The 27,240-nt window shown below is 36.4% G+C and overlaps 1 protein-coding gene across 5 annotated transcripts in view; it reads left to right on the top strand.

Moving 5' to 3' along the window:
• The window catches only part of sfl (N-deacetylase and N-sulfotransferase sfl), a 247,841-nt gene that overhangs the window by 29,070 nt on the left and 191,531 nt on the right, over positions 1-27,240 (top strand). For all 5 annotated transcript variants that reach the window (XM_036365340.2, XM_036365327.2, XM_036365307.2 and 2 more), the window contains one exon: positions 2,557-2,626. The gene's annotated coding sequence lies outside the window, so the exon portion shown is untranslated. The remainder of the gene's footprint in view (positions 1-2,556; positions 2,627-27,240) is intronic.

Raw genomic sequence — 27,240 nt, 5'->3', positions numbered from 1 at the left:
GCTTTAATTTACAGTGCCACACACACCTACACATACGCATATGTGAACACATGTAAAAGCTGCAATTGTTATTGTTACTGTCGTTGTTGTAATAGTCAGGCCCTCACCACTTAAACTTCTGCAGTCATAGACATATTTTATTGCCAATTGCAACAGCACACGAACATACAACCAAACGAGCGGCAGAAGTCGTCGGCGTCGTCGGCTCTTTGCCACACAATCCCACCAATAAATATTCACAGCAAAACAACTCGTCCTTGTAATATTACAGCGCACGTGGGCATGTGCTTGTGTATGTGTGTATGGAGTTGGTGCAGTTGGTTCTGCCGCTCTCCACCGACCATTTAATTGTCTCGTTAGATCGTTGAGTTGTCGGTTGGCCTGTTGGCTGCTTTTTGTCTGGCTGCGCTGGTCGGACTGAAGCAATTGATTGTTCATTGCTTGGCATTTCGGGGCCAACATTGTGTTAAGTTGCCAGCTATTTGGCAATTTTTGGAATTGACTAGCAGTTGATAACTCTGCGGTTGGTGGAGAGGCGCATAGGTAGCATTTTGTGTTTGTATGTATGTTTTTGTATGAGTGTGTGTGTGTGTCTATTGGCGCCGCAAAATATGCTACAACTGCTGATGATTATGCTGGCAGTAATTTTTCAATTTTTACTGCTTCCCCATTGACTTTTGGCCCGAGCATAAACATTCGCACTGCTGCTAAGATAATAGGCAGGCTTAAAAAGCCATCAATATCCTTGAGGATGGACTTAACACAGCAATGCCGTTAGTTGCTCCTCGAGGTATTTCCAATATTTACAGCGCACAATTATTGCCGAATTCGTTTTTTTTTGCTGGCGTCGCAGTAATTAATTTCATATCTTCGTATAATTGACAAGAAACTCATTAAAACTTAACCAACTAGATTTCCGCATTGCTTTGTCTTCGCTACTTTGATTTATGCAAAGAATTTCATTAGCTCACTAACGCCACTACCATTACAAGCTGCGACTGTCATTAGCTCGCTGCGTCGAGGCAAGGTCTAAGGGCAGCGTGTAAAAAGTGCATAAAGGCAAAGGCAAAGAAGCGTCAACTCGTTGGCGAAACTTTTGTACTTTAACATAATTACCAACTTGTCATAACTTCATTTTGTAGAACAGCAAAAATAAAAATGTGAATATGAAATATTTATTCAAAGAAAAAAAATGCCATAAGCCAAATCCGCACGGCTGACATTGTTGCAGCAGCCATGAAAAGCTTGCAACTTCCTGAAAGTAGTATAAATGGTGTAGCAAATGAACGAACGTAAAGTATAGTGAAAGTTAGGCAGCCTCACCACCCCCTCTCCCACTTACAGCGCAACAGCCTTGTCACGCTGGTGCGCTGCAAATAATTACAATCCTGCCGTGGCACTTTTCGCTAGTTGCCACTGAAGCAAAGCGTTTGCCGCAATTTCAACGGAGAAAATCGGAAAAAATATATACATAATATATATATACAATATATATTAATGTTTCGTAGCTGGGGTAGGTAGCCGCGCACATCCTTTTAGGTAATGTGCCACAAAATGTTGCAGTGGCAGTTGTGAATTTTAATTAATTTAAATTATGCGTTGCATGCGTTTTTTTGTGCCAACACACCAACTTACAAGCCGCCAAACTTATGCTAACTCACACGTACACACACACTCGTATATGTAAATGCACTACTACATTTGCATAAAAGTCCGACATATTAAACGACATAAAATATTTATGCGCGTGTGTGACACATATGCCACAAGTGACAGGTGACGGGTCTTTCCGTTGCATCTCAAATTGGTGCGTTGTTTTTACACTATTCCCTAATAGAATTGAAAATGATATTATTATACCCTGAACAGGGTATATCACGTTTGCCATGATGCTTGTAACATCCAAAAGAAAACGTCGGAGAATATATATATAAGATATATATTTAATTATCAGCATGACGAGCTGAGTCGATTTAGCCATGTCCGTCCCTCAGTTTTTGATATATCAATCTGAAATTTTAAAAATGTCCTTTTCACCCCAGGAAGCTGCTAATTTGTCAGAACCTCCGATATCGGACTACTATAGCATATAGCTGGCATACAAATTAAACGATCGAAATCAAATTTTTGTGTGGAGATATGGCATTCATTATTGTCCAAGGCAACGCTTCAATTTTCGAAAAATATTTCCAGATCGAATGACTATAGCATTTAGCTGCCATACAAACTGAAAGATCGATTATTGCCTATGGCAATGGTACAATCTCCGAAGAAATTGTTCAGATCAGATTACTGTAGTATATACATAGCTGTCATACAAACAAACCCATCTAAACTCAGTTCTTGTATGAAAACTTCTTTCTTTGTGAAGTGTATTCTAGCTTCGGTGCAGCCGAAGTTACCGCTTCGTTCTTGTTTTTAATTTAACTTGAAAGTAACTCTTAACATAACCGTTATCTACCGTTAAACTATGCAAAACAACTTCACCTTTTACAATTTCTATACTTTTTATGAGTTCTTCTAAATAATATTAATAAATATTTTCCTTTTTTGCAGAGTTTTTTTATACATCGAATGCTAACTTTCTACGTTGCCAGCGAAAATCTTGTGGCGTATAAATAAAAAGGTAAGAAAATTTCGAAGCTTGTGATACTGCTGACAGTTGACAGCTGACTTAGTCTTATAACTATAAATTGTTGATTACTAGTCATATATGCTTAATTTTAACATTTTTTTGCGTTAATTTATCAATTATTATTAAAAAAAAAACTGCCGCGACATATAATTCTGGTAAGAGAGAGTAATAACTTTCCTTGTCCTATTTCCTTACATTAACACTAGTTAACAAAATTTTAACTTTTTAGTCACATGAAAACTCACTAAACAATAATATGTCAATGAAAAAAAAAATGAAACCTCAGGTTTGCTAGTGATATCAAAACACATATTTTTTTTAAAAAGTACAAACATTTAAAATCTACAGAAATTGCTTAGTACAAATATAATATTCATGATTTACGTAAATATTTGGCTTCTGAGAGGTCTTTTTTAAGTCTCCTACAATAACCATGCTAGCATTGATGGCGGTTCTCCATTAGGGAAATGTCCTGATGAAGCCTCTCGCCTTTTCCGTCACTCACAGCACACAAATTTGCCGGAAAGAAATCCAGATGAGAGTCCCGCGTATGTAGTTTTCTGGAAATATTACACTTTAAAGCTTTATGTGACATTATAAGTTCACTTATTAAGTGTTTGTAATCTTACAATTTATGGTTTCCTAGAAAATTTTGGACAACGTTCACAAAACATTTCCAGGCGACCTTTCCTGACCATTCAGTTTTTCTTCAAAGCTTTTTTCCTTTATCAGTTGCTATATTTGTGGACCTACAAATATTCCCTCTTTAATTTTTGCCTCACTGAGTTTAGGGAATATCTCTTTCAGATATAGCTTTTTCAACATTTTTTTTAGGATGGGTTTGTTGAAAATGGCAATCACTTACATGATCCTTTCGTTTGGTCCAAATCATTGGTATAGCAAGTGACATATGTCTGGGTTCTTGTTTAGCCCAACCGAACAGTCTCACATACGTCACACAACATTTATGCTATGTGAAACTCAGGGTTTATACGACGCTGAGATCTAAAAATTAAATCTCCACACACATAAGAAAAACTGCCTGGTCGTTAGAGCACTTTCGATTTATGATGATTATTTTATTTTAGTTTAATTTTTATCAGAAATTAAAATACAAGTTTAATAAAGGTGGCAATTTTTTCCAACTTATGCTTAAACTTAAACAGATATATTAGATGTTTGGGTCTATAACTATATTCGTGCGGCTTGCCGAGAGATGACGTAACTTGATTGTTATCCCATTGTTCCAATATTCCGAACACGCGTTGGAAAGCTACTGTCCAACTGCGTCTTTTTTATTATATGACATTCATTTGAAGCAGAAGATACATTTGAAAGCACGCAAATCGGGTGTCAAATCAATTGAAGCCAAAAGACGTTGAAAGACACTTTTGCATGCCTGCTGCAATGCTGCTTGAACGCTACAAAGTAGGTCGTTTTCGCATCAAATCGTGCCTGGTGATAAAAAAGGAAGCAATTATGACAACCCTAAACGCAAAAAATCATGTGCTAAACCTAGTCAACCTAGCAAATCAATGGCAAAGCTGAATATATCCATATATTAGTTGAGAAATTTCAGTCGTAATTTTTTTATTTAGTTAATTGATACTGAGGTCGAGGCTAACAGTCTCAATTTGGTTTAAAAAGGGCTTTGAAAGTCATTCTAAACTTGAGGAACACTATTTTGCATTCAACGTATTCTTAAGTACTTGCATTTTTGAGTATTGATTCTTAAAAATCGGTGTAACCAATATGTTCAAGAGACTTGCGAAATAATTGTTTCTTAAAAAATTGAAAATTATTCCTACATTTCAGTTTATAAAAGATTTTGGGGTTATTGCAGATAAAAATGTTTTGGATTATAGCCTTCGTCGACAGCTAACGCATTCAAAGTAGTCATATTTTCTTGTTCGTCATAGTTTATTTGAGGCAGATGTTGAAAACTTACTCCAGAAAAGAAATTTGCGATACCGTGTTCTTTAAACAAGCTTCAAGCGTATTTTACAATAATTTATATTAAGACTAAGTAGTGCACTAAGCAATTACAAGATTTAAAAAAATATACTCGTATATCCCAAGCGCTTCCAGTGAACGCTTGAATATACCATACACACAATTAAATCCGCCCGACGCATTTATCGTGTGGAAACTTCATCAAAAAGAAACCCTCCGAGATCACATGGCACACGCGTACATGTTAGGGTGCTTCTAAAAACACACACACAATGATTTTGTGATATTTTCTTCCTCAAAATATATATTTAGTGCTTACATCTTTACTATTTACTTTGTCCGGCCTTCCTAATTGTAAAGCATTCCAAAGTTTTTATGAGAAGGCAAGGGGTTTTATGTGAACCCGTTTTAAGACACAAATGCACGCGGTGGTTTGACATTGTCCGCTTTAGAAATAGTTTTTATTATGATGCCATTTGTAAAGTGAATCTGTGCCATATCACAGGTGTAAAACATGGCCAAATATATCACAAAAAAAATTGTGTTTTTGCATGGACTGGAATGCAGAATAATCTGAGTTTGGACCTTTATGTAAGAAGTCTCCTTTCGTTGCCCAACTTTATGTGTCATATGTATCTACAAGTATGATTACTTTGATTCCATTGCGGTTAACCCTTTTCTCTGGTACAAAAGCTGTAATTATATTTAAGGATCAACTTAATGCCGACCATGCGGATATGTACGCATGCATGACGACAAGTTTTTCGCTGTGACAAACAACAATCGTTGTAGGACAAAAATATAATTCTAAAGAGACTAGCTTTGTACCGAATAGGAGCGAGGGGGAGGAGTGCGGAAGTCGAGTGCTTGTACTTATTCACGTACAATCGGCAACTTGCCTTTGATGCTGGAACGTACTGTAATGACAGCAATGAAGACGATGATGATGTCAATGTTAATAGAGAAAATAAAAACAGGATAAAGAAAATCAGGATTAAACGATGATGTGGCTGTTAATGCCGATATGGGACAAGCACAATGTGAGGTGGAGACAAAACATAAAATAAAAATTTTAAAAGCACCGACAGGATAAAAGTGTGACTAAGCTTGTGCAAATACGCATATATATGTATATAAATATGTGCACGGGCCTTCAAGTACGCAAGCTTGTTGACTGAAGATTGAAATGAAGTATCACCGCTCAGCGTGGCAATGACCGTACTGTTGAAGTTTATCTGCTTTGCCGATTGTGATGAGCCAGCTATTGAAGGTATTTGAACGCATAAAGAGAGCACGAAACAAAAGCAGCGGCAGGCTTCAATGCAAAAACCCACTTCTTAAGACCATAAACGTTTATATGACTAACATATGTTGGCCGTAAAGGAGTGAGGTGATGCAGCTAACTATTGGCTGCAGGAAGGGCAGCGTGTATAAAAACGTAACAGCACTGAGAGCATACGGAGAAGGTTCACAGAATCTGAAGTTTTCTTTTTCTTGATTTAGTAAACAGTCGAGTGTTTTCGATAAGCTCTTCAACCGGGCAAAAGCTTAATATGCTTGAATCGAAATTAATTTCTTCTTTAGTCTGATGTGTTTTACACTGCTGTTGGTTATGAAAACAATAATTGTTCTCTAGTCGTCCTTTCATATATTCGTTAAATAGAAGGTGCTAGAGATTCTTTCCAAATAAAATGGATCGAGATATCGGATTAACATTGAGTTCCAACGCCTAAACTTATTCTATTAGTTCAAATTCTGGTCTGAATACAGTCGGCGCAATTAGAAAACAGTCGGACGATGTAGTTTGCATTTTAAAAGTGCCTGAAGGAATATTCACAAGATAGAAATATTTATCAGATGCTCCAAATTTTCGGCACTTAAGCCATCATTAGGCTCATTAAGCTCCCAAGTGCGTCCCAACTGAGACAAACTCTACAATACAGTGGATTTGACAAAATTCATAAACATTTTAACTGCCCATTTACTTTTACTTATATTTAAAATTTAAATATTTAAAGTCGTGAAAAAACTGGGACTAGCAGCCTATATCGAATATCAATATTCACACAATCCCATGATAGTTGTGAAACGTTCTGTACTGGTGGGGTTCCAAGACTTAAAGCGTTCCTCTAATATCCACAGAAATCCATGAAGGTGCTAAACGATTTGGGGTAACTTATGAACTACTGGACTGGCAGTCCCTGGCTGCACCAACGAGCCACCTCGCGCGATTTTGACTTTCCCTCGTGACCTATTTGAGCGCATTTATATTCTAGAAAATCTAAATAATATCTAATATCTAAATAAGATCCAAAACAAGGGATTTCAAGTTTGCATTCAATATTTTCTTTCCATTTAGGCTAAAACTAACCACCGGATATTTAACAGTACTTGAAACTCGAAATTATTTCTTGTTATGCCTACTTTAAAGGTTTGAATCGATATTTATTCTTTTTCAATGACTACATGTATACCGCTGTATATATGATTGAACCTTTTATAAAACCCGTCTTAAATTAACAAATATAGAATTCCCTTTCCGTAGCTTCATGAAATTGGTTACTTACCTATTCTAAAATAGCATTATTTCTTTGACTAGATTATATGTATCACATTGGAAAAAACCATCCTAGACTTCATTTCACTAGCACTTCGGCAAACTTTTCAACCTCATTCAATGGGATCCCTGTTTGTACACATCAAGAGACGTTGGACTAATGTACATAATCTGTGCTGTTCGTCTCATTACAACAACAAGCATCAACTTGGACTGCCCCCAATTAATGTAATGTTTACTCTACTTAATGAAATGACATTTAAAGAGCCAACCCCGGGTTTTATTATCCGCTTACGCCTGCTGAAAGCTGTGAAAACAATTATACTAATACATATTCATTTACAGCAATATCACTTCAAATATATTCATTTCCATTTGGATGTCTTCTAAAGCTTTCGCATGTAAACGGAGCTCGTATGAAGCTCAAGCAATAAGTCTCGGAGGGGGCTGAGGAAAAAAGTCAATAAAATAAAGTCGTTGAAAAGTGCGCATAAAAATTGCATAGAGCAAAATGGAAATTGAAAAACATGAGAAGAAAGCAACAATAATCGCCGCAACAATAACAACGGCAACCTTATGAACAATGCCACTGCAACGCCCTTGCAACACCAGCAGAACTCCGGGCGCTTGCAGCTGCCTAATGTTGTAGAAAATAAAAGCATTAGTGAGGTTGCACTTTGAAGCGGCGCTCCCTTTCAATACCATTTGCCACATAGCGCAGCAGGGCAGCGCTTTTAACATGTAACACACACTGCGGCGCCACAAACATTCACAATTTTTAATACCTTCTCGCTTTAGCTTTATTTTTTCAAGTTCTCGTTCTGCGCTGTCATTGCCGCCTTTGCTGCTGCTAGCTGCTACTGTTGCTGCGGTTGTTGCTATTGTTGCGGCTGCGACGGAAACGGAAGTTAAACGGCAAAACTGCAAAGAGCGGATTTATTTTAATTAACCAACACGAGCGAATGCAGCGTAAAGAACAACAAACAAACAACCCAACAACAACAAGCAACAGCAAACGGCGGTTACGGCAGTGTAGTAACGGTGCGGACCGACCGTCAGACAGCTTTGGAGGTGCGCATACAGAAAGCCTGCTTAGAGCTCAGCAGCTTTGCAGGTGGCTTTACGGCGCCAGGCGGTTGGCGCTAAGTAAAAGCATTAACGCCGACTACAACAATTCAGGCAGTGCAGTGGCGTAAGCAGCAACAACAACTGTGGCATGTGTAAAAGCTTGCAACTTGCAAATTACTTAATGACGAGCGGCGGTGCGGCGTTGCCGCGCAACGGCATATAGAGTGCGGCCAACAACAAAGCAATGACCCTCATTAAGTTAATGGTCATGGGCTGCCTCTCGTATTTCCAAACTGTTTCGCTTCCACCAAAATGCGGCACCGTCATTCTTGGTCGGAATTTTGTTGCCTTCCGCTTTGCTTGCTGCTTTTGTACGAGTTGTGTTTTGTTGTTGTTGTTGCTGTACCTGCATTAAGGTGTTTTCATTACAAACCTTCGGGCGTGTGGACTGGAACGCTTTGAAACGGAAGCGGCCTTTGCCGCGATGACATAAAGGATTTACTGCAGCACACTCCGTAATACGGAGAGAAGAGCGACTAAATAAACAACCGCGAGTTACTTTAAAAAACTGATACAAAGTGTAGAAATAGGGAACATGTACTTAAGCAAATTTATTAAAGAAGTAATTGCAATAAATTGTAAACTAAAAAGATACTATTTGGATTCACATCTGCCTCCTTTTGGCCAGTTCGAACAAAAAGTACCTGATCAGAATATCGGTAGCGAATAATAGGCGTGACCCACAGTTGCTCCTTTTGGAAAGCGAATTATTTGGTTTCTTAAATAAGTTGAGTTGATTGAAAAATATGGAAGCTACTTATTTAAACCATGTGTAAATAAATATAAGCGGTCTGAACGACTTTTTGAATCCATTTCGAGGTCTCTTTTTCGTAAGTTGAAGGCTGATTTTGTTATACAACATGCAAAGCGGTAACAAGGATTTTGATCGAATGTCTATAAAAAATCTCTTAGTGCTTGCTCCGATCGCACGCTTCAACAATGAATTTATATTTTATTGCAACCAATTCATCAAAGTTGTGTGTTTTTCTTTTTTTTTTCAAAATTTCAACGTTTATTTATGAACGACATGTACATACAATAGTTTTATTCAAGTATTGTTCAACTGAAGCCATAACATTTTTCCAAAAGAACTGCGGCCAAGAATGATTCAAGCCAATTTTTGTTACCTTGTTCTGATGCGTACCTTTCGTTTTGCATCAACCGAAACAAATGCGTTCTCCAATAATGGTTTCACCCGGTGTTAGTAGCTCCTGTATTATGAGCATTCTGATATCAGCAAATATAGACCATTATCTTAGCTTAATAAATATTCGGCCTTGCCGTTGATCTGGCTTTCACATACGATTTTTTGCGTTTAGGGTTCTCGTAATGGATTCATTTTTCATTACCAGTAAAAATCGTCTTTTTCAGCGTTTCTTGGTCTCAATTCATATGACACCCAATATCCTTGCTTTTGAAGGCTGCTTTTAAACGTTTTAAAGTGGCTGCTTGAATGACTTCACAAAAATACTAAACAAGAAAAAACGTTAACTTCGGTTGCCCCGAAGCTATAATATAATAAGATACTTCGTCAAATAAAAAAGTTTTCCATGCAAGCAGTTAACAAGCATATAGCTTCGGAGATTAGCTCGCGTATATACAGACGAACGGACGGACAGACAGACGGATATGGCTAAATCAACTCAGTTCATCATGCTGATCATTTATGTTTATGTATGTATTTTTATAGGGTCTCTGACGTTTCCTTCTGGTTGTTACAAACTTCTTTGCAAACTTAATATAGCCTGTTCAGGGTATAAAAAGTAAAACGTGTGTTTCTGGAGCTCCATATTTCAATGGAGCTGATGCCATATCAGCCCTGTCTCTATTTACAAAATACAAGGTGCAAGTCAAAAGTTTCATGACTTTTATTAAAAAACAAATATTATTTGTTTTTTTTTTTTGAAAAATTTATTGGTCGCCTTCAAAATAGTCTCCTTCCGCCTGAATACAACGTTTTGCTCGTTCAAGAAGGATATCGAATGACTTTTTTAGGTAATTTGTCGGTATAGGGTGCCATATCAGGCGAATAGGGTGAATTGTTGATGATATGAATGCGATTTTTGGTCAAATTGAATGTTAAATTCTGAGGTATTTTTCGTGTTGTTTTAAAGTGTGCGGGACAAATCGAGCACAAACCTTTCTGAGGCCCAAATTTTCTATCAAAATACGAAAAATCGACGCGGAGATTGATAATTCCGATTCCACATATTTAAGCGATGATTTCGGCTCTTTTTTTAATGAATTCACGCACAATTTCCGTGTTTTTTTCGTTCACAACATCTTTTGGCCGGCCCGAACGTTCGTCGTCTTCCAAGTCCTCCCGTCCCTCCTGAAAACGTTTAAACCACTCGTGAATACGGCTACGGGATAGACAATCATCGCCATAAACTTGTTTCAACATTTGATGAGTTTTGGTAAAAGTTTTACCAAGTTTAAAACAAAACTTAATGTTGGCTCTTTGTTCGATGCTCATTTTCCGACCGATACTACAAATGTAATGTCACATGTAGCGCGATATCTCAGCTGTTATACAAGTCAGCACTGAAGAATACACAATTGAGGGATAACAATTTCAGACAGATGGCACCACTAGAAGCCGTGTTGTTTAAAAAGTCCTGAGACTTTTGAATTGTACCTTGTATAGTTAGCAACTGTAAACAGATCAATCTCTTCATCCTCGAATCACTTTTCAGCTCAAAGGACCAGTAACTTTTGTGAAGAGTATTCCAAGTGTTTAGTTTTCGTCATCGTGTAATTAGGTCTTTAGATAGTAAAATAACACTGGGTATCGTTAGAGGTTATCCAACATTTACTCCCAGGCCAGGCTCGATTTAAATGAATTTTATACACTGACACAGATAGTTAGAGTCTATGTGATTTCGGTTTCTATAGTCTTGAAATATTTTATTATATTCCAAACAGTTTTTTTGATCTTGATATACTTCAACATTTTTAACAGCTCTCGCCACCATCGTTCCCACCTCTACACTTATCAAGTTTCTCTTTTATCCTGTATTACATTTTATAGCTCCAACTTGTCCGCTTGCCCCTAATATGTTTGCCCAAACTATTGCTACGTAGGTTGCCTTTTATATTTTGGGATTCGCCTATTGTGGCAATCTAGTAACTCACAACTTTATCATAAAGTTTGACATTTTTGGTGATGTTGTTTACAGTAACTTCAAATGTTCTTCTCAGCCAATAACATTTTCGCGCGATTATTTTTTACAACTTTCGACGTGGATTAACTCAGCAACAGTCCATCGATGAACTTAATTAAATTTTTGACAATGAAGCCGCATCAAGGACCAGTGTTTATCGATAGTGTGGTTAATTCAATCAAAATCGTAGATCACTCCAAGACGAATTTCGTGAAGGTCGTCCAAAATTAGTTGTTTTTCTGGAAACTATAGATAATATGCGTATACTGATGATAGTCATGTGACCTATCGTAAGATAGAGACAATTATAGGGACTAGCAGGACCAACATTCAATATTGCAAGAACATATGATTTAAAAAAAAAATTGCTCGCTTTGGATCCCACACAATTTGTCAATCGCTCAAAAGAAAAAAAAGGCTCGCGTCAATTGGTCGAGAGAAATGTTTAAAAAAAATACGATAATGGTGCTTCGAAACACGTCTATGACAGCTGATGAATCGTGGATTTACGCGTATGAGCCCGAAAGTAAACGGCAGTCGACTGTATGGATGTTTCAAGATGAGCAAAATCCAACAAAAGTTGTTTGCACTTCTAAAAAAAATGGTTGCCAGTATTTTTGGAAAAATTGGACATGTCGCAACCAAACCACTAGAACAACGCAGAACAGTAAATTCTGAGTGGTACACAACCATTTGTTTCCCAGTTGGTTTTTAAGAAATCAGGAAAACCACGCACCGAAGACGGATCACTCTTCACCACGAAAATGCGAGCACTCACACATCGACCGAAATAACGACATTTTTGAACACTCAAAACATCGATTTGATGAGTCATTCGCCGTATAGTCTTGACTTGGGACCGAATGACTTCTTTTTATTTCCGCACGGAAGAGGCGGTTGATGCGTTCAGAACGCATGTTTTGGAGATATCTCAATCAGAATGACAAAAGTGTTTCGACAAGAATAGGAGAATACTTTGAAAAGCAATAAAGAGATTTTCGATGATTAACATTTGTTGTTGTTTTCTAATCCACGTACGTACGTACGTTCATCTATTTTCGTCCTCATTATTCTATGAAATATGCGGTCATAAACAGTTAACTTAATTTTATTTCTGCCTAATAGCTTGCATGTAAAGGAATCCATCCACTCACTATCTCTCACCACTTTCTCTGCCACTTAGCCGAAGTTCATAAATCATAAAATTAAAAAGAAATGGAATTGCATTCTTCAATCAACGCTCAATATCAGCGAAATATCAACAATAACAGGGGATGCGGACACCTATTTGTATCTACAAGGATCAATGCATTGTCAACTAAATGGTGGAAGTTTTCCAACCGTAAATACGTAAAGACACTTTAATCTCCGGTTATCGCAGCTGTCTCAAATTGAAAATAGACGAGGCGTTGTTGGAGTAGCTCTCTTTCGACCTTCGCCCTACGACAATGGCTAAACAAGCAGGGCGAAAGAATAGCAGTGTAATCCAATGCTTGATGCCACCGAAAATGGCAAATGGTTGTTGGTGAATGGTGTTTCGATGCTCTACTTGGCAGATACTTTCAATTCGTAAACAAAATGCTAAGACGCAGGGCAAAAAATAAAGTGCGAACGAACAAAACCAAACAACAACAAGTAATATATGTATGTATGTGTATGTGCGAGCAGGGGGCGGAACAACAATCAGCGATTGGCAACGAAGTAAGGCCACATAAGCAAAACCCGAGATGGATCTGAACGTGGTAGAAGCAAAAAAGAAAGAAAAACGAAGAAAAATAAGTGGAAAAGCGAGTAAAAATGCTAAAGTATGCAAATAAGTTGCTGATGTTGTACGCTGCATATTTAGACAGCCTGCAAGACGATGATGATGCCACCTGCTACCACATACACAACACACCGCACGCCCGATATTCCCTCGCTGTCGGCTTAAAAGCTTCAATAGCGATTGCTGTGAAAAATCGAGGTAAAGTGGTGGGGCGGTGAAGATATTGAAACGCAACTAACAGTTAGCTAAGGAGCGCAAAGTCCTCCGTAGGATGTTGTTTGCTGGGCCAATACCGTTTTTTATCTGCAGCATATATTCAAGACTGGCGGTCGATGCGACGAATTGAGCATCACTCAGCTGTTTGATTCAAGTGTCTTTTCCCGCGTCGTCGCACTGTCTGGGTGTGTATACAGGGTCATCTGCTCCGAGCGCTGAGCAATTGAGTTTAAGAGATTTTAGAATTGCGCGTTATTTTTGATGAAGCTTTAGCCAATTTGTCGAGTTAATACGCTAAAGGACTGGATTGTTGCGATATGCCCCTTCCAGATTCCTTAGGTAATTCCATAATGCTCCTCTGTTGATAAACGATGGCAAGAGTTTGATATTCTGAAGCTTTGACCAAAGTATCGCACTAACATAGAGGTATTTGGCCCACATTTTCAGCACCCAACTACCGAACACAGGGGACATCTCTGTCTTCTGTCTGCTACTATTATCCCAGTATAATTCTGGATTCAGTCTCATTTAAAGCGCGCTTGAACTCCGGTAATGCCTAAAACTTCAGCTTTTATGGTTCTAATTTTACTTTGTCCGTAAACTAATCTCTTTCTAGCCGATGGTCGTGGTCCCAAACTGCTATCTGGCTAACCTCTTGCCATATAATAGCATTAGTGTCAATAAGATGTTTATCTCTTTCCACTAAACTCGAGAGTGACTGAATGGCGCGCTTTGAGCGAGTTGGACGCTGTCACTACAGTCAACTAACCTTACCTAACATAACCTGTTCTAAACCAAGTTGAGCTGAGTTGAGCTAAGCTGCAGAGAAAGAGCTGGCACATTGACTTGAAGAATAGCTATCGCCGTTAGATGTGCAGCATTATTGAATGGCCGTCATAACGGGTAATGACAATGCTGTGATCGCTGTGTGCACCACTCCTGCTGGCTGCTTCGTGCATTCAGTCTATTCAAGCATCCTGCTGCTTGATACTTTTGCTACCGTCAACATTTTTTTTACCAAAGTGTAATTTATATTTGATAACAGTATTTGTTGTTATTACATGCAACATCCATTGGATATTATTATATGGTTCCTTGAGTTGCATAACGGTTATTGAAAATTGATTATGAGCGCTAACTGACAGTAATGGTTGTGATAATATTTGCCTGTGTGCTGTGTTGCACTTAATGCTTCTCACTTGCGGGAGGTTGCTGACGATATGAGCATATATCCAAAATATTTTGTCAATGTAAACCGTTATGGTGAGTCACTTAACTACCTGTGTGACATTTTCTACAATAAATCCAAATTAGTCATAACCGTTAGTGAATTATAGTAATATTATATAAGAATAATGTGAGTAGACAAGTTGCTAACAAATATACCAAGTTTAATAGGATTTAATCGTAACCTTTCCATAGCAATTACATTATTTTGCAGAATCGAATTTTTTTTGGGTATTGGACCAAACCAATTTTTTTCGAGAGTAAAAAAGAAAGTTCTCAATTTTTTCGAATTTAGTCTCCAAAATCGAATTATTTCGTTTTGAATTTCGACAATAGGCTTATTGATCACATTATTATTAATAACAGTATGAGAATTCTAAAGAAAGTAAAAATATGGGCGTCATATAAGTTTTCCTCTCATTTATATATATTGTCAAATAAAAAAGTTTTTTTATGCGACAGTGCTGCAATATAAGTGGTTCCGACAAATGAGCAGCTTCTTGGGGAGAAGAGAGCGTGTGTAAAATTTCAGAGCAATATCTCTTAAACTGCGGGACTAGTTTACGCATATACAGAAAGACAGCCGGACAGACGTATAGTCGGACAGGGTTTAATCGACCCAGCTCGTCCTGTTGATCATTTATATATATATTTTTAGGGTCTTCGACTTTCCTTCTGTTTGTTACAAACTTCGTCGCAAATTTAATATGCCCTGTTCAGGGTATAGTAATATACCTTCATCTTCTATATTTGTCGCAATACTCTTCTTTTAAGCAAATAAATTTCCAAGAAATGAGAGAAAAACTTGAGATGGCAAACAAACAACCAAGGACAATAAAGATTTTACGATTATGCGATTTGATTCGATTTTACAAGGACGCTTTTTATATCCACTTATTTCACTTGTGCCTCTAATCTGATTTATTATCTAACAATTCCTTGCTGTCAGTGACGGTGTCTTGCGCTATTTGCTTGTTGTTTTATGCTGCATTCTGCGTTGTATTGTGGCTCTGATAACGGTTCTATTGCTGCCAATAAGATTGCCACTAATGGTGCTACTTTATGGCTATTGTTGTTGCTTTTATTGCCACGTTGGTTGCTTGCGTGTGTGCGAGTACTTGCGTTCGTCGCAGTGGTTTTTGTTGTTGTATTAGTGAAACTTATTTTTGCACAGATTACATGTTTGTGTTGTTATTGTTGTTATGCTGCGTTTGCTTTCCCACAAACGTCGCATTCGCATATGCATAACGAATGATATGAATATCAATTACTTTGAAGAGTTGACAGAGCGCCGACTGGTCCCACCCCACACGCCAAATCTCCAAATAACTCGCGCAAAACTTTTAGACCTTGTGCTGCGAAGCGTGCTGTGCGCTCTCCATTCGACGCTTTACGTCGCTGAAACATTGGTGGAGTGCAGAATTTTTTCCTATATTGATATCTTTATTCTTTGTTTTAATTTATTTCGCGGTGCTTTTTATTCTATTTATTTGTTTTAAAGTATTTTCAGCGTTTGCGTTTATATAAACAAAATAGATTGAAGAAATTGATAGCCACTAAACAATCGCAATATCCAAAGCCTTCAACGAGACAATTGAGCGGAAAGCGAGGTTTGCGAATGACAGGGAGAACTTAGCCCTCGTGGCACTCGAGTAAAGGGCACTGGATGCAAGCCATCAGCTTTGTTTGTAGTCGTAATATTGTCCTGTGATTTTCTGCTTATTGCTCTTAGCTCTGGCAATTGAGGAATAGCATGGTGCCAGCATAGTTGATTTTTGATATTTTCCTCTAAACTAAAGTGGCGAGTTGATGAAGGCAAACAAGAGTGAAAATAAAAAATGTTTATGTCATTCCATTTTTCTTTTTGCCATTCCCTATTTCTATATTATCGTTGAAACATGTGGAATTTCGAATTAAAAGACGATAGAAGATAAGTATAACATAAATACCAGCACTTTTTGAATTTTTTTCTTTACTTTTTTACTCAAAGGAAGAAAACAAATTTTGGTATGAGAAATAATGTAACATGATGGCGTAAAAGGAAATATTTATATTATATAATATTAAGGTAGCTTTTGTGGCTGATTCCTGATGGGGGGATCACATTCTCTATCATACTGTAGTCCATTTCTAGCATAATGCAGTTGATTTCATTGCTTTTATGGCCTTTTGTATCTATTTTGACTGATACTACTGATCGAGGAATCGAATTAACGAAACAAACTCTATTCGATTTTTGTCCATTAGAGTCGAATAGGATATAATGGTTAGAACGCTCCACATGTTTAGGTCCGGACCACTGTTAGTCCAATTCAACATTGGAAAATTTTTTTCATATGCTTAGCGGTATGGATGATATCAATTGCTTTGTAAGAAATATTGAGATATTATTCTTACAGAATCGCTGTGTCACTTTCTGCATTCTTATTAAGTGACCCCTTAATTACAAAAAAAAAAAAAAAACTTTTGCATATATTTTGAATGCACATATTTTTGAGAATATTCTCCGAAAATTTGAATGGTACGGCTAATAGTTTCGGTGATATGATAACCGGTCCCGAACATTTAAAAGCATTTTTCTCGATACGCTGTACCTCCGACTAGACCGAACGACTTGAAATTATCACACAACCTTCTTAGATATATTTTTCAGGTAATGATCCAAGAAATAAGATTTTTAATAATAGTTTTGACATTCAAGCCACTCTGAAGCTTAAATTTTTTCATCAAAAACGTTTTTTGTTTATTTGTGTGGAGCCGCTATTTTATCAAAAGCCAATGTTTTGACTAGTCCTTCGCTCATTACCAGAATTACTTTATTACTTTTGATTTTTGGATTTGAAATAAATTTGAGCAGCAATATCTTCCTCACTGCTAGACACCTTTTCCGGTTTACTTAATATATTTTGGTTATACAAGCAAATATATATAGATGAAGTAGTGTTTCTTGTAACAACCAGTTCAAAATGTCTTGGATAGTTGTAAAGGGGACTCGCTATTTTTGCGGCGAATTTATTAAAATGAGAGAGAAAAAGTATGATTTAAGTAAAAATTTAAAGATTTGCGAAACATATTAAGCATACTTCAATCTACCTATTCAAAATCAGCACAAAAAATGCGTTATACATGTACCATGTAACTCTTGCCCATATGTTCTGGATGGTGAATTTATTTCCTATTTTTTTGTGTATAGATATTAACTATTTTGATCACATTAATTAGGTTTAAGGTCCAAAGCTTTCAGAGGCGAAAATAAAAGCTGGAATCTTTGTAAGCTCTCAAATAAAAATGTTATGGATTGTGATATGTTCCCCGAGTTACTTAGCAATGAGAAGAACAAATCCTGGAATAGTTGTAAAGCAGTAGTCCATGGTTTCCTTGGAAACCATAGGGCTGACAATTATGACGAGCAGATCACCGACATGATTACGAATTTATATAATATAGATATAATGGAATTTGAGAGATGTTACCAAGGCCAGTATACAGCATTGCGGACTATACTTGGAGGTTAATAAGAGAAACTTCTACGGAACATTACAGGAAAAGTGAAACTGTTAATTTTGAAACATTTGAATTGCCTATTGGAAGAATGAATCCTTAATTGATGATCGGTTTTTCTTAACAAATTATTTATTTGTAAAATTTTTGTGTATTTTTATTGAGTTGGTTTTTTTCATTGTTTAAACATAAAAGCCAATGCAGAACTTTTTTTTATTCATATTCTTGTTTTGATGTATAAAAGCAACAAATCTGAGGTATATATAACCCGTGCTAAAAATGCTGTTGACCGGTGTTATCTTGCTACCGGCTTATTATTAAAACAAATTTTTTATTATGGATTGAACAAATTTCAATACTCTTTTTATTAACTACACATTTTCACGAGGTATTCTCTTTAACTTAAGTTCAATTTATTGTTGTGATGCTTCATATGTCTAAATTTTACTTATACAATTTGATTCAGGTGTTTTTAGTCAAGAATCTCTTTATCCAATATACAGTTTCCAGCGATTTCACTTTTATTCGTTCTGCAACGTCTTCTTCTGCCCTCTGTCTTAACTGTGCTGTTATTTGTTTCACTACTGTAGGTAGTTTTTGTTTGGCTCTGTGATCTTCTGGAGTTTGAATCATTGAAGTTTATCCCTACTTTGGTTTGTATGCACTTGTGTTAAAAGCATTTCTTATCTGCACGCAGCCAAAGTAGACATACACACTTCCTCCCTTCCTACAATTATATGATATTATATGACTGTTTGTGTGTATGTGCTGCTAAGCTGCTTACGAATTGTTTATGGTTAGTCAAATAGCCATTCTTCGATATCTCTCTAATGTTGTTGTTTATTATTGTGTTTTCTCAATATCCTTTATAGCTTTTATCCTTAAAGATTTATTTGAATGTGTGCGTTATTTGGGATATACAATCTTATCGATATTTGTTTGTAATTCGTTGATTTTAAATCTATATCCCGGACGCTTATAATGTTCAATTCCACACAACAGATTTGAAATTCAATTAAAGACTTTATCTTTCGATATTTTTTAGTTTGAAATGATATCTCTAGCTATATATACAATAGTACAACTCTCTAATATGTATAAACTTTTAGAACCGTTAGCTTGTACGAAGTAGCAATGAAAACCCACTTTGAAGAGTTAAAAGTTGAGGATACAAATAATTAAGCGAAAATAAAACTGGAAAAAAATTTGTAGTTGGCACATAAGACATTTTGTTTACCCATTTGCACTACATACGCAAAAGTAACTACTAGTTATTTGCGAGTTTTTATGACCGTTATCTGCTTCTCATTAAACCCATCTCTAACTTACATAAGTATACACGTATCCTTCAATAACGAGAGCGATTAGTGCGAGATTTTTTTCAGACTGCAGCTTCTATTCTTGTGAGCCATAGTTATGTATAAGTACATTAGAGATGTTTGAACAACTATCGATTTATGTCAACTATCGATTTAGTGTCCGTTAAATGTTTTAATTTCAGACTTATAAAAAATGTTTTTATGTGTATAACAAGTCGCTTCTTAACGGCAGTTGAAATTTGTCAAAAATGTTTTCCTGTAGCTTAAAGCTTCCCCTTTTTGAAAAAAATATTTTGAATTTCAAAATTCGAACCACTATTTGAAAAGTTTTACTTATTAAATATATACTGTAAAGTATGTTCAGTAACAATTATTTGGTACAATTTTTAAAATGGCCGACACTAATGTAGCAAGTAAACCAACTTTCGGACAAAACTCTCTACAATTACACAGTTTTCTTTTCTTCTTATTTCCGCCCCCGAAGTGACATAAAAACGAAAAACTTTACTATCGAGCTTAAGCAGAGATTTGTGTTGTTTTAAGTGAGGATACTTATGGGATTTAATACTGTGTCTTACATTCTTTTGACTTCAGCACTCCTAATTGAAGATTTTTGCGTCAGATGATGAGTTAAATATCACTGCTATTTAAATAAAAATGGTATAGGAGCAGAATATTTGTTGCTTTTTCTTTTAATTTTTATTTTAAACACATATTTATTTTATATTCCTATTTCCCTTTATTCTCTCCTGCTTTTAACGGGTTACATGGGTTTCACGGCATATTTATTCTGCTATTTAATTCTATAACATCTCTAGGATATTGCCCTAAGTTCTCAAGTTGATACGGTTAATAGTTTTGGAGATACAACCTTGAACAGTTGCGCGCTCGAGATCGGCTATACAAGTATAGTGACTTAAACCTGTAAACGCGTATTTCTGGAAACTGGTTTGTTAAAGTCGGTTGTCAAGATCTCTCGCGAAATACTCAACCTTAATGAATGACAAGGCCTTGAACGAAGGATTTTGTGTTGATCAATGATCAAGGGACGAGTTCGTGGATGAGCATAATCGGACCACTGCCATGCCCACAAAACTTCATTAATCGAATAGAGGATTGCAGTAGCAAGGGACACCTGTGGTAAAATACATATCCTTAACCACTAAAGCTATAATAACCAAATACGGTTAAGACAATTGCCCCAAAGAGCTCTTACCGACAGTGTGAAAATGGATGAAATCGGATTATAAGCCTACCCTCTTCCCATAAAACGTTTTTGTTAAAAACTATTAAAAGCGGTATGGTACGAGAGCGTTTTATAGGAGTCGGTGTCAAATTCGGACGATTCGCGTGTCACCTCCTACATTGAGGTGAAAATCCATATCTCGGGACCCACTCCACTGATTTCAACCAAATTCGGTACGCAATATTATCCTGATATTCCTACATCACAGTGTAAAAATGTGCAAAATCAGATAAAAACCACGCCTTCTTCTCATATAACAAAATTTTAAAATCCATCTTTCACTTTCTAGTATATAAATCAAGAACCAATTAATGTATCTAGATAAAACTTTGCACAAATAGCGCCCTCAATGTATTTCATCTTACACTCAAAAATTGTCGAAATCGAACTTTTCAATAATTCAGATGTCAAATTTGTGGACCCCAGTGTGTATGACTGACTTTTTGCCGAAAATATCGGTCAATCTAATAATATACCCCTGTGTCAAAAATTGGTTGAATCGATATTCCCATAGCCCCCATATACATATTATAAAGATTTTTGAACTGCCAGTTGACTTTATACCACATATAGTTAAAGAAAAAGTTAGATACTCTTTAAATAAGTACATAATTGATTACCGTGATGAACTGAGTAGTGAGTGTTTTTTCTCTTTTGTTTTCAAAATAAAAATTAAATTGACGAAGTCATTATTACCAATTTATACACATATAAATACTTCAAATATAAATCCTAATGTGCTGCGTTGACATTGTTTCCGACTTGCAATTTTCATTTGTGAAAACATGGTTTGTTTATTGGCTTTAGCTTATAATTCCACAAATACCTAATTACTTTTTTTTTGCACTCTAAAATTGCAATCGCTGGTTAATTATCAAATAACAACTTATCAGTCGGTCAAACTGAGTAAAGTACGCATTTTTATCATGCTTGCAAAATTTTACATCTGTTGTTGCTTTTGTATTTGGTATAAACTACATTTCGGAATAAGTCCCTTCTTCAAAATGCCATAGTTGCTAACTTTTAACCCATCTCGCCCACAAAACTTGCGTGACCACAAGACTTCAAATCAGCTTAAGTGTGCGACGCAATCAAGCTTGCTTTGGAACTTCGAAACTGGCCCACACAACTAAAGTAAATACATAGTCGTAAGCATTTATGCTAAAGCTGAAAGTAAAGCGAAAGAGCCGCGGTGGACTAACTTTGCACAGCAACGCTCAACTGATTTCGTTGTGGCTGAACGTTCTTAAATACATGCACTATGTTTGTGTAGTTACTTTGAATGCAACGCTGCAGTCGCGATCTCGCTATAAACGAAGGTCTAATAAATTCTTACAGAGTTCAAAACAAAAATTGCATGAAATTTCTTCTCTTACGTGATCTTTAGAATTATTAGATGAATACCACAGAAAGTCTACGTCATCAAGGCCAAGGTTCAAGAATGGCTCAAAATTGGTCGACAAATATTGTTATGAGTTCTTAGCCTAATGCACCATTAATTTCGAGATGATCAAATTAATTACATAAAAGATGACTTAAAATCGGCAAAATATGAAGATTGGTGAATCGAACAGGCAAATTGCATAATAGAGTGACTTAGTCAAATAGAAATGCAATAGTAAGCGGTTATATCACTTTAACGGCATTTTATGAATCCAACTGGTAACTTTTGATAAGCCTCCTCTTGTAAATATTTTGACGATCGAACGGAAAAATCAAAGGTTTAAATTACCAAGGACTTGCCGATATTAATATCCTAATTATGGTATATTAAGTTTGTCACATAATCTGTAACACTTAGAAAAGTCAAAGACCCTATAAAATATATTATACACTTATAAAGATAAATAATCACCGTGACAAGCTGAGACAATTTAACCATGCCGTCTGTCGGTGTGAATTAGTCAAGAATATAATATATAGGATATATATGGGATATTGTTGATATTCGCTACCAGTTGTTTAAGGGATATGGCGTATTTGGTGCGCTAGACAAAATATGAAGAGCAACGCATACATTTATCTAAACGCACGAAGCTGAAAATATTCGGTTTTAATGTGAAATCAGTGAAAACTAACATGTGCTCATCAAATACTGCAATCCTTCTTTAACCGCAAGATTATGCGTATATTCTAGCCCAGTGTTATAAGCAATGCTGACCTTTGGGCTGTGATCAAACACACAACAGCCCACATTGAAATCCGTCGCGGTAAATGGAAATGGATCGGACACACGTTGTGTAAGCGCCAAGATGACATCACAAGAACAGCATTAGACGGGATATCTCAAAGAAGGAAGCTTTAAATAAATTTAATTAAAATTAGTTTATTGAAGCCTTGTGTTCCACCCAGAAACTTTAAGAAAATATATATAGGATATAGCAGCCATACCAACTGATCGATCAAAATCAAGTCCCTTTATGGAAAAATTTTTTATTTGACCAGATAACTCCCCACTGAAGTCATTCAAACTGATCGATCAAAATCAGAATACAGATATTTTTATATCTTTTTATGGTATATGAAATGCCCCTGAAAAGGGTATTATAGCTTTGTTTCAACCTATTTTAACGTTTTTCTTGTTTTTATTTCCAAAACTTTAAAAATGAGTTTATCATTAAAGGCTTTTTTTTGTGGTGAATTTTGAGAGAATACTTTATAGATGAGAAGTGAATAAACTTTTGATAGACTAAATTACGAAAATCTAAGTTAAGAAATAAAACGTCTTTATTGTTTGTTTCATTCCCCACTGACTTAGCAAAACCTTCTCGTATAACTGTATTCTTATGCATTTCATATACTCATCACAAGTCGTCTATAGTTACAGCACAACTCCACCCGGAGTTCGTTTCCAGCCCGCAGTTAATGGGTTTGCTAGAAAGTTGCAACACGCCAGTTTGCACGAGTAATGGCCGCATGTTAAATTGTTTGTAGTAAAGTGTAAAGTTTTATGATGTCTTTGTCTTCACAGTCGGAGTCAAAGCCTCTGTTGAAGTTTTATTGACGGTTAAGTAGGAGTGTTTGCAGTTTATGAGCTACTTTGTGGTGGACTCTGCTGAGTTGAAATCAGTTCCACGTGCACACATGTGCAAACATACAGTTATACGAGTTATACTTAAGCCTGCCTTCATTACGATTTTGTGGCAGAATGATTTGTCCCCATTCAAAAGAATTGCATTTTCATTTCCTTTGCCAATTGGCTTTATCACATACGGCTACACTCGTCTACACACAGGAAAATATCCTTCGTGCTTCAAGCCCAGCTACTTCGGTGTGCATAAGTGCCCACATATTGAGCTCACACACAGCTATAAATGTATGGATGTAATCCATCTTGAGAATATGTATATTTGCTTATTATTTTCATTTCCACAACCCTTTGCTTCTTGGCCCAGTATATACTTTTCTTTTTGCTAACTTTTTGATTACTCTTCTTAGCTCGAAATGGGAAATTCTTTTGAAGTGCTGGATAGTCCTATTATTGCATCAGTTTTGTGCTGCAATTCGCTATAATGACACTAATTAAGAGAGTGCTGCCAGATTATTTTCGATACCAACGCGCTGCTAGCTTTCCTTTTTTATTTTTATACTCTCACAACATATTGCTTCAGAGTATAAAAGTTATGTTCCCCTAACGGTTGCTTGTAACACCTAAAACTAATCGAGCTAGATATTGAGTTATATGCATATATATAAAGGTCCGTCCGTCTATCTGTCTGTGCAAGAGATAACTTGAGTAAAAAATGACTGAGGACGGTATAATAGATGGGTGCAATCGGATTATTGTCTCGCCCATAAAATGTATTAAGCGACAAATTATAAAGTGGTAATGCCAAAAATAATATATAATGTATTTCACATCAATTCATTATATTAAAGTTAGCCTCTTCTGTTGAGGTCATGTCAGATATACCTCATTTGAGAATAAAATTATCGCTGACGAGAAATAAAATATAGTTGTAAAAAGAATTGAGTCTATGTATGACCTACATATAATATAAGTTAAGAAAATACAAATTTGATTGTAATCCATTTGAACAATGTAGAATTCTTTCGGAACATTATTTAATATTTTTTTGTAATCTGAAGGTATGTCTCTGGCATTGATTCTTGTAAGTTGCAAGTGTATAAAATGTTCGGTAACACCCGAACTTAGCCCTTCCTTGCTTGTTTATTTTCAATTACTTCTTGAACGTTCATTGTTCATATCTCATTTGCTCCTTCGCTTTTATTTAACTTTTGCTGAGGTTTGCTTCACACTTGCTGATTTAGATGCAATGTAACGGTTTTGGTTTCAATAAATAATAGGAAATTCAGGAAATCGGTTGTTGCGAAAAGGTGCGAAGCTACTGAAAGTGAGAACCATCTTGGCTCTACCGTTCTAAAGAAATCCGACTTCGGAGACAGTTTCGATACGCTATCCCCTTACTTAGTACTCAATACCCTCTTTCATATAAGTAGAAGTCGTTCTACGTGTTCCTTATCCAAAATACCCCAAAGTTATTTTATGGACTGGTGTTCCCGGACCTTGGGTTTTCTTCTTACATCAATTGCTTCAATCATTCTTTGAAAGAGCTGAACAATCTTTCATAACATATTGGAACCTTATGACGATATATGAATTTTACTGAGTTCCAAACTACAAGTCTATTGATCACGGGTGTTTTTTCGAGGTATAGAACTTTAAGTTGGCCTTACTGTTCAAGATGGCGATCGATTTAACAGCTGTCAAGGGATTTATTCTCAGTTTGGTTTGGCAATTCATAATGAATAGACTCACGCCTGAACAACGCTTGCAAATAGTGCAATTTTATTTCGAAAGAGAGAAAGGTTCTATGAAAAAGTTTTAACATCAACGCACGTCCTACAATTAGGCAGAACTCAAAATATACGTTAACTAAGGAGTTTCATGAAATGGCATTTTTGGAATCATACTTTAGATCGTGATAATACTCGGCATCTATTCGTGATGTTTTAGAAGTGTATGGACTGTGACTCACAACAAAAAGGGTGAAGTAAGAAAGAGTTGTTTGTGCAAATGGTATTGATACTCTGGAACCTTACCAAAATGAGTATAGTGGTGAGTACTTTAACGCCTGGAGCATGGACCTAACCTTACTTTTTCGAAGATGTGGAGATATAAACTTCTGTAATAAAGAATTTAATGTTGTTTTTAACTCTCATCTTCTCTACTCGCTATGTGTCTCTCGACAAAATTTAGTTATAAAACCACAAAGTTACTCAGTTGACATCAATGCAAGTAAACATGTGTGAAACCTCATTAAAGCCACCTCTTTCTAGCGAATTCTATTTCATTATTCCAGTTATATAATTTACTGACCTAACCTTACTTATTCGGAGATTACAAGGTCTAATCTTCAGCCGTTCAGAATTTAATGTTGTTTTTAACTCTTCACTTCTCTGGCCACTCCAAGTTTTACCGAAACAGATACAGCCAAAGTAACTTATCCTTTCTCCATGGTCTTTTCTCAATAATTTTATGAAAAAGGAGCTACTTTCAAAGCTTTTACGTGTATTATAATATTACATAATGCCTCAACTTTATTCTACAAATAATTACGAATTTTAAAAAGATTCTCTCAATTTGTGTTTTTATTATTATATAATAGTTTCAAAAACGCTGTAACAGAACTAACTGTGCTTGGATGCTGTTACCATTGCTGTTGCTGTTTATGCACTAACTTTTTTCGCTTAACAAAAGCTTGCACTTATCATGTGAAAAAGTTGCGAGGCTGCAACAATTGAAGCAAATAAGTACAAGAAAACAGCTAAGGCTGCTGCAACTACAGTAATCGGTGGCTTACGGTCAACTTTTTGGTGCCGCAAAAGTTGCTGTCGCCCGCCTCCGCCTTGGCGTGCCAGGCTGCCGGGCGCAAGTGGACAATATAAAAGTTTTCCTGTACATTTAGGGCAACGGACGTTATCTTCGTGGTGCAATTTCACAACTTTTTCCTATAGAATTTAAACTTCGGGATTTTTTCTTCACTGTAAGCGGTTGTATGTTCTCGCAACCATTCAACAGCACATTCAATATGCATATTTGTGTGTATGTGTGTGCATTTTTGGAGTTTTCCATATTCCTTTCACATTGCTACATACTTTTATTTTAGTTTTTTTTATTTCCTTTCGGGTTATGTATTTTTCTGAGGTTTGTCCCGAAGTTTTGTCAGAAAATCTGCAAAAGCTGACACATTCATAAAATTCAATTGCCAACGGCCGAGAGCCACAAGCCGCCGCACCGACATTCCGTTATACTCGCTACATTCACTTCAGCTTAAGTGGATCGGACGTGGACATTGGTGGGTGGCTGTGGCTCAGGCGCTCCTTCGAAAAGTGTTGTAGCTGTAAGACCACACAACAATGCGTTAGAATTGACAGTTTTGAAACGGAGTGAAAAAAGAAGAAGAAATTTCGCATCATGCCACATAAGCCACACATCCGTTTGCGGCGACTGTGGTGTCGCCGGCACACATTGTTGCAAGCTGCAGAAGTGTGAAGCTGCCGTTCA

The sequence above is a fragment of the Bactrocera oleae genome, chromosome 6 (genome assembly GCF_042242935.1).
Source record: "Bactrocera oleae isolate idBacOlea1 chromosome 6, idBacOlea1, whole genome shotgun sequence".
NCBI classification, from domain to species: domain Eukaryota; kingdom Metazoa; phylum Arthropoda; class Insecta; order Diptera; family Tephritidae; genus Bactrocera; species Bactrocera oleae.
The sequence above is the reverse complement of the archived record's forward strand: the minus strand, read 5'-3'. Positions and strand labels throughout refer to the sequence as shown.